This window comes from Bidens hawaiensis, unplaced genomic scaffold, assembly GCF_021521415.1.
Source record: "Bidens hawaiensis isolate Kalapana, Puna unplaced genomic scaffold, B.hawaiensis_p1.1 tig00042216_1, whole genome shotgun sequence".
NCBI lineage: Eukaryota > Viridiplantae > Streptophyta > Magnoliopsida > Asterales > Asteraceae > Bidens > Bidens hawaiensis.
Window position 1 is genome coordinate 1 of NW_027497456.1, and position 11,173 is coordinate 11,173.

Below are 11,173 nucleotides of genomic sequence, written 5' to 3' on the forward strand. Positions count from 1 at the left end.
GCGGTAGTAACCAAATTTTGTAAGTGTTCTTGGTTATTTCCTTATTTGTTCTAAATCTCACTTTAATTATGTGCTGTCGAGTGTTTGGTTCAATGTATTAACTTCGATATACTTGAAATAAGAGCAAACTGGATTTCAATTGTGTAATTAACCGTAGTTACTATATAGATATAAGACTTGCTTTGTTACGCGCTAATAAGTTTACGTTGCTATGAATTGATGATCAACTTGGTGGTTTAGGAAGTATTAATTGTTGATGTGGGTCTAATAGCAATTTATCCAAACCAGAGGATACGAGTGACTAACACGACATTTAAGATCATGTGACAATCAATTCTAGCATATTACATGTGATGATCAAGCCTTAAGACAGCCACTATGAATTTAGGTCAGATTTTGTTCTAGTGTTACTCTAAATCTTTTACTGCAATTTCAATTTATTTATGATATGTGAGTTTTTCTTTCTCTTTTTACGTAATGTAAGATTTCCTTAGTAATGTTGTTATACACTTCATCAAATCAAGCTATACAATGATCGATTCGTGGGTGACTTGTCAGTGACAACTGACAAGTGTCCTACAAAGATTTTTAACTTTTTGTTTCTGGCCGAAAACATCACCCAACTAGTAATCTCAATATGTATACATGAGTGTTGACACATTTATTTTAAACTAACTAGCATGTATTATGTATATAATTTGACTCATCTTGTACAATAATATTTGATTTGAGATATAAGTAAAATTGTTAGTTAAGTTTATCTTTCTAATTATTATATAATATATGAGATATAAGTATCACATAAATACTAGTTTACTAATGAAATAATCACAATATAAGCTTCAAAACATATATCATACCACATAAACTTATTTATCATAAATCACTGTTTATAGTCACCAGCATAAAGTTCACAAAATAAAGTACACCAAGAACTGTTTGTTCAATCCTTGAAAAGAAACAAAACACATCGAAAGTTTACTCTAAGTTGACTCTTAAATCACAGTCACATAAATCGCGGTTCGCTCCGGCACGGGTACGCGGTTCGCTAGTTAGGACAAATTCGGTACGGAGGGGTAGCTTCATTTCGGTACGAACCGGTACGGTGTACCATAAAGTTCGGTTCGATGTACACCATTCAAAACAGTGTTATATAGTTATATTATTAATAAATCAGCAGCAGTTACTATTTGCTACCTTTAGCAATGAAAATATCATCAATTCTTTCATACTTTTGTTTACAATCAGCAAGAATAAGGTTTCAAAACAGTTTTAAAACATAAAATTACTTTCATTTCAGCTCATTGCAAAATACAAAATGCAGCAAGGAATACAAAAAAGCCATAAGATTCAAAATGCAATATACAAACAACTGCAAGGAAACAGAAAGCCCGCCAAATCTGGAATGCGCCAATTTAGGATCGAATTTCAGAATCCCGCCAATTGATTTGGTCCCACGTACCATCAATTGCGATACGTGATTTCTTGTTCAATTGGAGCGACGACCATCAAATTCTAATTCGCGAATTAGGGTTTAATTGGATCGAACGTACCAAAATTAGGGATCGCGAATTCTAGGGCGACTGGAACGGAAACGAATTCCGATTGGGTACATCACGTACCAATACGAAAATCTTGGGCGTTGAAGCGATTTATGTGACGAGATGCTTATATATTGATTTTCCCCACATGTATAATAGAAACAGCAGATTTCTCCCACAAAGCAAGTTTGCTAATTAGGAGAGTATTGAAAATGATGGAGATTTAAAGAGAAAAACTATCCCTGACTCACCCTAAGGGAGTGTGATTTCAAATTTAAGAAGTTTATAACATACACCCTTAAATCATTCGGTTAGGAGAGCCCGGTTTTAGAGAGTGATTGCCGACGGATGCCATGGGTAGGCCAATGGGTACCCAAGGACCGCCCCAAACACCTTAAAAAAAATTTATAAATATACCTATGTGAGCATCTCTCTCATAAGATTAAACCTTTATGTAAGGAATGATCGCCTAAACAATTTTTTAATAAATTTAAATTTACAACAACAATTGACTTTTTTTCTTTGAACAAAACCAGCCAAGATTTGGATATTTCTAGACTGTATGTTATGAGAGGGGTAAAAAGGGCAATCTGAAAGGCGAGTTGCGACACGTAAGTGATAAAATGGCAAACAGGTTTTCACCTTTCACGCTAACTTAAGAGTGTTATGGAAGATGTGAGTGAAAAAGGCAGAGTAATTATCGTGAGAAGTGAGTTGGTAATATTTTAATAAGTAATTGAATATTAAGTGAAAAAAATAATTAAAAAAAAACACAAAAGAAATACACCGTCCATTACTGGTATAGCGATGAAGCGGGCAACACCCTTTCACTCGCACGGTGTTTGGCAGAGGGTCGATTCCACGTTTGTTTGGCGCCCTGACGTATTTTTAGTGTATAGTATATTTAGCATTAAAATGTATTTATAAAAGTTAAGGTTTAATAATTTAAGTTTTCAAGTATTTTATAAAAATTAAGAAATGCTTTTAAAGAAAGTTTTAACAAACTAGCTATTGAACTGTAAAAGTTTTAATTTTTTTAAACTAACTTTTTATATTTTCTTTGAAATTTAAGTCTGAAAATTTTTCTAAAAATTTAACACAAGTAGGGCCAAGTAGACTGAAGATGATCGGATGAATCCGTGTCTCATTGGTCATCAGTGATTAGGGGTGCAAACGAGCCGAGCTATTCGCGAGCTACTCGAGATCGACTCGTTAAAAAGCTCAATCGAGCTGAGCTTAATCAAGCCCGAGCCTTAAAAATAAGCTTGTTTAATAAATGAGCCCGAGCCCGAGCTTCACTTATCGAGCTCGAGCGGCTCGCGAGCCTAAACGAGTCTGTTATTTATATAACTTTTTTAAATATATATATAATAATTATTAATTAATATATATAATGTTATAAAAAGATAAATAAAAATAACTAAATAATTTATATTATTTTGTACATAAATTATAATAGAAAAAAGTATATATAAATAATTATAATTATATAAAAATAATTGATAAATAGTAAACGAGCCTAGCACGAGCTTCAAAATCTGCTCACGAGCCGAGCTTGAACTTTGAAAATAGAGCTCGAAACAAGCCGAGCTCGAGCTCTGTATAAGTTAAACGAGTCGAGCTCGAGCTTAGTTGAGCTCCGGCTCGACTTGTTTGCACCCCTATCAATGATTCAAATGGTTATTAAAAAAATTAAACACTAAATTTGATGATTTTAAGTTTTTAAATTGTCTACAACCAAGTTTTTTAAACATCATGTGTTTTAACTGAACGAAACTTTTATATTATTATCAAAGTTTTTTATTTTTTATTAAATAATTTGGTTCAGTATTCACATACCCATAAAAGAAATTGTTTTCTTTTTGTATACTTCATGCAAGATTCATTCACCTTGTAAGTGGGGAGACGTTTGCCAAATGGGGTTTCGGGTTGAAAATGTTAGGTAGGAACACCACGGCAATTCCTCCATCATGCTCGATAGGATCATTTTGGGATATCTTTCGTGTCCACGAAGCACCGCCAGATGGAGGAAAATGAGAAGAAATACGGGTTGATTTTCTTGAGAAACATGGGTTGGGGGGGTTCGTTAAATAATGGGGCTAGAAGACCATTACAAATGGTTTGGATTTACAATGGTTTGGATTTACACATATTGGGATAAGGTGGTTACATCCCATTGGGTAGTTTCATATATTTAAGAAGATTTACATTTAAACATCACATCACACCTAATGACGTGACCTATTATTTCTCTTTTTGGACCCTTATTAGATGAACTTTCGTGTGAAAATTTAACTCAATAAGTGGTCGTAGTTCTCTTACCGCCTTGTCGTGTTGGGTTGGGAAGGATACAACAGGCCGAATTCAAGGAAACTCAATTTCATGTTATGATTTCCCCTTCGTAAATACCTTACGATCGGAAATATGCTCAAACGGACAAATGAAAATGGAGCAAATAAATGTAAATAGAAAACAAAGGTAAACAACATGCAAGCTATTTTACTCTCAAACGAGAATGCGTCAAACACATGAATGCAAAAATACATGAAATCTTTTCGCGTATTTTATTGTCACATAAACAAAAGGTTTAATAAACTACCACAACTTATAAACACATCTAAAATTTTATTTCAACAGGGTACCTATCAATGCAATCTCCCCAAGGATTATGAACCGCCGGTTTAACCGTCCGAACTGCCTCCCAAACCACACTATTACACTTCAACCCGCTTCCAAATGCAATCTGCCAAACCCGGTTCCCTTTCCTCATCCTCCCTTTAGCCTCGGTGTAAGCCAACTCATACCAAATCGAACTCGATGACGTGTTCCCGAACCGGTGCAATGTCATTCGTGACGGCTCAACGTACCGTTCGGTCAACCGCAAATTCTTCTCCATCTCATCAATAACCGCCCGCCCGCCCGCGTGTATGCAAAAATGATCAAACGCGAGTTTAAAATCCGGTAAATACGGTTTAATCTTCGGGTTAATCACCTTTCTAGCAACGAGATTAACGAAAAACAGAATCTGTTCACTGATCGGAAGCACTAGTGGACCTAACGTTGTGATGTTTGACTTCAACGCGCCGGCGACGACCGTCATTAAATCTTTCGAAAGAGCCACGCCGGTGTTACCTCCGGCGTCTTGCTCTTGGTACACGCATTTAAACGCCGTGTCGTTGAAGCCGTAGTGTGTACGGACGACGTGTAAGAGCTTGTACTTTGACCGCCGGCGATCGGTTGACTTGTTTGACAATAGCACCGCTGCGCCACCGACTCTGAACAGACAGTTCGGTATCAGCATTGACTTTTTGTTACCGAAGTACCAGTTTTGTGTAATGTTTTCGGTACTTACAACCACCGCGTATGTATTCCGGTGAACTTGCAGCATGTCTTTAGCTAAATCAACGGCAATTACGCCGGCGCTGCATCCCATACCGCTTAAGTTAAACGTTTTAATGTTTGTTCTGAGTTTGTATTTGTTAACGATCATGGAGGATAAGGAAGGTGTTGGGTTAAACAAGCTGCAATTCACTACCAATATTCCTATATCTTTCGGGTTAATATTCGTTGATGTGAGAAGATTATCTAGCGCTCCAAACATTACTTGTTCCGCTTCTTCTCTTGCCATACCCATCGACGGGACTGCGGGTATCGCGTGCAGTGCCGCCGGGAGGTACGTTTCCTCTCCAAGCCCGGAGCGTTCGAGGATCTTGCGTTGGAAGTCCAACGAAGACTCGTCGAATGCTCCGTGAAGTTTGGAGTGGTCCATAAACACTTGGTATGGGACTTTGAGGTGGTTAGGTGGACGGTAGCATGAAAAGTCAACGAGGTAAACGGGTCGGGGTCGGGTCATGAGGTAGGTGGTGAACCCGATGACGGTTATTAAAGTAAGGGCCGTGACGGTGATGAGGTGGTATTGGAGGTGGTTGTAGAGGTTGTAAACGTCCTTAGTGTTCAGTTGAGTGACGTGGACCGCAGTGATAGCAATGAGAGGGAGGAGACATAGGGTTAAAAGATGGGTTATTAAGTAATGGTAGCCTAGTTTAACGTACTTTAGATTGATATTTGATTTAAAATCTGGAAGTGGTAGTGGTGGTTTTTGGATCTCGATTGTGGCGGTGGAAGGGCGGGCGGTGGCGGCCATACCGCGGAGATAGAAAAGAGTTTCAAGATTACGGTGATGGAAGCAAAAGATTATAGCATGGAAGACTTAAAAAGAGGTTTGATTTGTAGGAAGTTTAAATTTGTGTCACCAAACATATAGTAGTTGAGTATTAAATCATATGTGTCGCCAAATGGGTAAAAATATTTAAGCACACGATGAACCAACCTTTTATATTCTATACTTTTTTATAAAATAGTATTTATGTGTCGGAAACGATCTGTTATACATTTTTTTAGATAACATGTTAGTTGGCTTTTAGTCATTTTTTGCAAATTAAAAAGAATCATTTTACAACTAAACGAATATTTTTATTTATTTTTCTAGATAGTGAAAATAAATAAAACAGGTAGAATCCGCTGGTGACAGGTCCGTTCTTGTCCGATTATGAATAAAGTGGATTTTATTTTTATTTTAGATGATCCATGTTCTTTCACATTAAAAAGTAATTTATTCTCATCCATGCTTTTACATAAATTTTCCATACATATTTTATTTTAGTCAAACTATAAAGGTACTTCGGATTTAATTCACCTTTGAATTTTCAGTTGTGTTTGGTTTGACGCCATAAATTAAAGAACATCAAACAGATAAAAAGTTAACGTCCGTCGATACTAACCAACTTTAAACGTTTTACTATCAAAGGCACTGTTGCAAAAATCCTGACTAGACACCGATTAATCTCTAGTCCTCACTTTACTGACTAATATTGGGTTAGTCGGCTTATTAATCGGTCAACGGTCAAATCCAGCTAATATCGGCGGTTTCGGGAAAGATTCCGACCAAAATCGGCGGTTTCCGACGAGATTCCAACAAGAACCAAGGGTTTCCAGCGAGATTCTAGTCAATTTCCGGCCAAAATATGTTTGTATACGTATAAATCTCAAAATTACATATAAAAATGTGTGCGTGCATATATATAAAACCAAAAATTATAAATTAAAATTCGATCCGATTAATCCCGATTAATCGCTAGTCCCCACCCTACTGTCCGACTAGCGATTTTTACAACATTCACTACAAGCATTAAACCTATAAATTTACTAATGGTATATAAAAGTTTTAATTTGTTCTTATTATATGTAAATAATGTTTTTTTTTATGAGGTAATTTTTAATGAAGTTGCGTCTTGAAGAGGTATGTACCCGCCTCAACACCGAGCAAGGCGGGTCAACCCACAAGATAAAGACATTATGAAGGCACAAAGCCAAAACCTATGCGCATGGCGCATACAAAACATGCTCAGGCATCATATGCCCAGGCACACATATGCTCGCGCATCAGCGCGCGGCGCATATCACATGCATCATATGCCCAGGCACACATATGCTCGCGCATCACATATGCGCGCGGCGCATATCACATGCTCGTGCATATCACATCTGCCCAGACACACATGCTCGCGCATCACATATGCGCGCAGCGCATCAGCGCGCGGCGCATATCACATGCTCGTGCATATCACATCTGCGCATGAAATATCTGCGCGTGAGAATAAAGAGAAGACCCCGCGCATCCTCAGGGTGAGCGCATATCATACGTGCACATAATCAACCTCGTCCTTATCCAAGTCAGGGTTAGGGCAACCTTGATTGTGCACATCAGACAACCTTCCAGAAGGCATCTTTTTAAGGAGAAAGAATATGCTGATGTTGATAGCTGCCAAATGAAAGGTCGACAACTCAGCATGACACATGTGTTACCACGTGATTACAACCAACGAGAAAGCGCCAGGTGTCCCAAAGGACACGTGGCGCAGTGCGATTGGAGGAAGCCAACGAGGTTGAGCCCAACCGGTGGTAACCCTAGCACTATAAATACAGCATCAACTCCACTTTGATGACACATTCATACTCAATCATTGACAGTTACAAGCAGTGATCACACATTCAATCATATTGAATCACATTCATTCACAGTCAGTTACATACAATCACACAGTCTCACAACAAAAGGGTATTGAGCAATTAAGCAAATACTCTTGAGATTCTCTGACACTCACTATTATCTTCTCCACAAATATACTGATTCTCACGCCGGAGGGTTACCCCAAAGAGGACCCCTCTGTCCCTTTCTGAGGGGTAAGTAACGGCGCTGTTCATTTTGTAGGTGGAAGAACACTGATCCAGAAGAACCATCGGTGAAATAGTATAATCACACCCGAGGAAAGTAGATCTGCTACCAGTGAGTAGATCCACGTTTCTTCATTGGCGCCATCCGTGGGACAAACGGCAATCAGATCTCATCAGATCTATAAAAAAAAAAAAATCAATCACCATGGTTTCTGGAGTTCGTAACGTTGATCAAGCTCTGGAGGATATTGAACGTGAGGGTGTTAACGACGGACAGCAGGTTCTGAGGGTTCCGCGTGATTCTACGCGTACCACCAGCAACCGTCCCTTCGTCACAACCCCTCACGGCCAGACTGAAACTCCTCCAGACGATCTCACGTTACAAAATATGGCCGGCGCGAAGCTGAAAGGACCAATGGGTCCAGAAGATGAAGCAAATGATCCGAATGAATGGCTCATAAACGAGCAGCGGCGTCTGATTGAAAAGTACAACGAAATGGTCAAGCAGAAGAAGCTAGCCGCCGAGGCGAGGGAGGTCTCGACGCCGCCAGTTCGGCGCGCAATACGGCTTCCTGCTCTTTTGTAACCCCAATAAGGGGAGAATCAGCACTAGCAGGAGCAGGACCAGAACCAGCGGCGCCGCCAACGGCGCCAGGAGTGTCGCCAGCAACTTGTACGCCAGCTACAACTCCTATGAACAAATCAACAAGGAAAAATGGTTTATGACTGAATCCAAAAGAAAAATAAAGAAGACAAGTGTGCAAAACATACCTTGGCGCAATTCTGTTCGCGCGGCGAACATCGCCATAAAATTCATTCTACCCTTTTCAGATGGTAGAACAGGGGACTTCGAAGCAGCCCCTGGCGCAGCCTCAGCACCTTGTGGCGCCTGTGGCTCATCTCCTACCGTCGCCGGTTCTGCAAACATTCAAAGGAGAAAAGGTTTAATAACAATTCAGCCAGATGAAGATAAATAAAGTATACCTGTTGCAGGCGCGGCACTGCTTCTCTCTTCAGCCGCGCGAAAGGAGGAGGCGACGCCACCATACCTCAAGTGGACAGGAGGTCTGCCCACTCTCACAGGCAGAGAAGCTAAAGAAACCTTTGTGGTAAACACCTGGGTTTCCTTAGGTCCCTTCGTTTGAGCATGGGGATGAGCGACAGGGGTGTCATCTTTCTTCTGTTTCTTACTGGCCCCTGCGCCAGATTTCCCCTTAGCTTTGCGCTTTAGTAGGGGCGCCTCCTCTTCCTTCTCCTCCTCTTCCGCGAGCTCTAGCTCGTAGTTTTCAAGCGCATCTACAAAAACAACCAACAGAACTATTAATAAACTTGGATATTCTAAAGGAATGAGCATAAGTGCGAAGGCTTACCAGGCGCGTCACTGTCAAAGTCAAATTCCAGATCCACTGGGATGAACATGTCATCGAAGCGATCTGGGAAACCAACTTCCCCAGCGCCAAGCGCGACGGAGCCACCCTCCACTTGTTCATCATAAGCGGCAAGGACATAATCCTTGGTGACTGCGCAAAAACAAATCAAGTGATATCAGCAAAAGAATTATGTTCGCGCAGAAAAAATAAATAAACCAATTAAATTAACTTACACAACCCGTCGACTTGGATAACGGGCTCAAGCGCGCTATCGGCCCAAAGCTTACTCATGCCGACCCCAACCAGCGCCTCCTCGCAAATTTTCTTCGCGGGGGAGGGTTCGGCGGTCAGTTTCTTAACCCAGGCGCCAGTTGGGTTCTTGAGGACACCCTCATCCGCAGGCGCAGAAGAGATAGAGCGCATGGTCATACGGATGGGGATCACGCCAGCCCTTATGTAAAAGAACCTCTCAGACCAGTCATGAAGGCTCTTGAATGAAACAGTGGAGCACTTCACCTTCTGACTGCGAGGAATGAAAGAGATCCAATTGTCCTGGATCTTGGGCTTGTAAAAATATTGAAAGCGCCGAGGAGTGGGTTCCTCGCGCTGGGATTTGCACATGAGTCACGCGCACGAGTCCAAACGGATGGACTTGGGATATATGAATCCCATAGAACTTCAGCAGTGCACCCACAAACCTTGTCATCGGGAGACGAAGGTTGCAGTGGGTGAAAAAGTGGCTATATAGGGATATATAGCCGGCAGGCGGGTCCGCCGCCGTTTGCCCGGACCTAGGCAACATGCAGCCAAACAGGGTAGGAAAGCCCTGAGAGGCGATGAGGTTGTCGAGATCGGCCTGCTTCAATTTGCAGAGGATTTCATTCCACCTTTTGGTGGCCTTGGTCCTCCCTACTTCCTCCGATGTGGTCTCAACAACCCTCTTCCCTTTCCCCTTTTGCTTCAACGTCGACATCACCACAGATTTCACACGGCGTCTTCGAGAAGCAACAGAGGTGATTGAGGGGCTAGACGAGTCTGAACTATCAGACATACAACTGCAGCAGCAGATAATCGAGAAATCGAAAAGATGAAAACACTCAATTCAGAATATGAAAGGCAGAAACAAGAAAATTATCAACAATGAAGATGAAGATAAAAATTTCCTAAGGGCCTCCTTTTATAGGCCCAGGAGAGAGAAATGTGGCAGCTGATCGGATTTCACGCGCCCCCACTCGCGGGTCCAAGCCAACGAGGGCGCGACACGTGTCCCCAACACTGTTGAGGGGACATAAAATTGTAACCGACCTGCCACGGAGCAGAGACACGCCCCCACTCGCAGGTGCTAATCAATGCGAGCGCGACACGTGTTCAAGACAGCTGTGTGAGGGGACGTGAAAGGCAACTGTAGCACCTCGAGCACACGAAACGTCTGACATGTTTACGGCGCACGTCACCACCAACTAACCACGTGTTTGGACCCTTCGTTTTCAACCAAATGGATAGAACTTCGCGCAACGATGGAAGCAACCAGGAAAACGACAAAACCCCATTAAAAGACAAAAATCAGTAAGTCTAATATCCATCTTACCGCGCTCGCGCGAGATAAGACACACATTAGACTGGGGGGGCTTGAAGAGGTATGTACCCGCCTCAACACCGAGCAAGGCGGGTCAACCCACAAGATAAAGACATTATGAAGGCACAAAGCCAAAACCTATGCGCATGGCGCATACAAAACATGCTCAGGCATCATATGCCCAGGCACACATATGCTCGCGCATCAGCGCGCGGCGCATATCACATGCATCATATGCCCAGGCACACATATGCTCGCGCATCACATATGCGCGCGGCGCATCAGCGCGCGGCGCATATCACATGCTCGTGCATATTACATCTGCCCAGACACACATGCTCGCGCATCACATATGCGCGCAGCGCATCAGCGCGCGGCGCATATCACATGCTCGTGCATATCACATCTGCGCATGAAATATCTGCGCGTGAGAATAAAGAGAAGACCCCGCG

The 11,173-nt window shown here is 41.7% G+C and overlaps 1 pseudogene; it reads right to left on the bottom strand.

The window, feature by feature from the left end:
* Positions 1 to 4,144: 4,144 nt before the first annotated feature.
* LOC143593415 (3-ketoacyl-CoA synthase 4 pseudogene) lies at positions 4,145 to 5,743 on the bottom strand (annotated as a pseudogene).
* Positions 5,744 to 11,173: the final 5,430 nt, after the last annotated feature.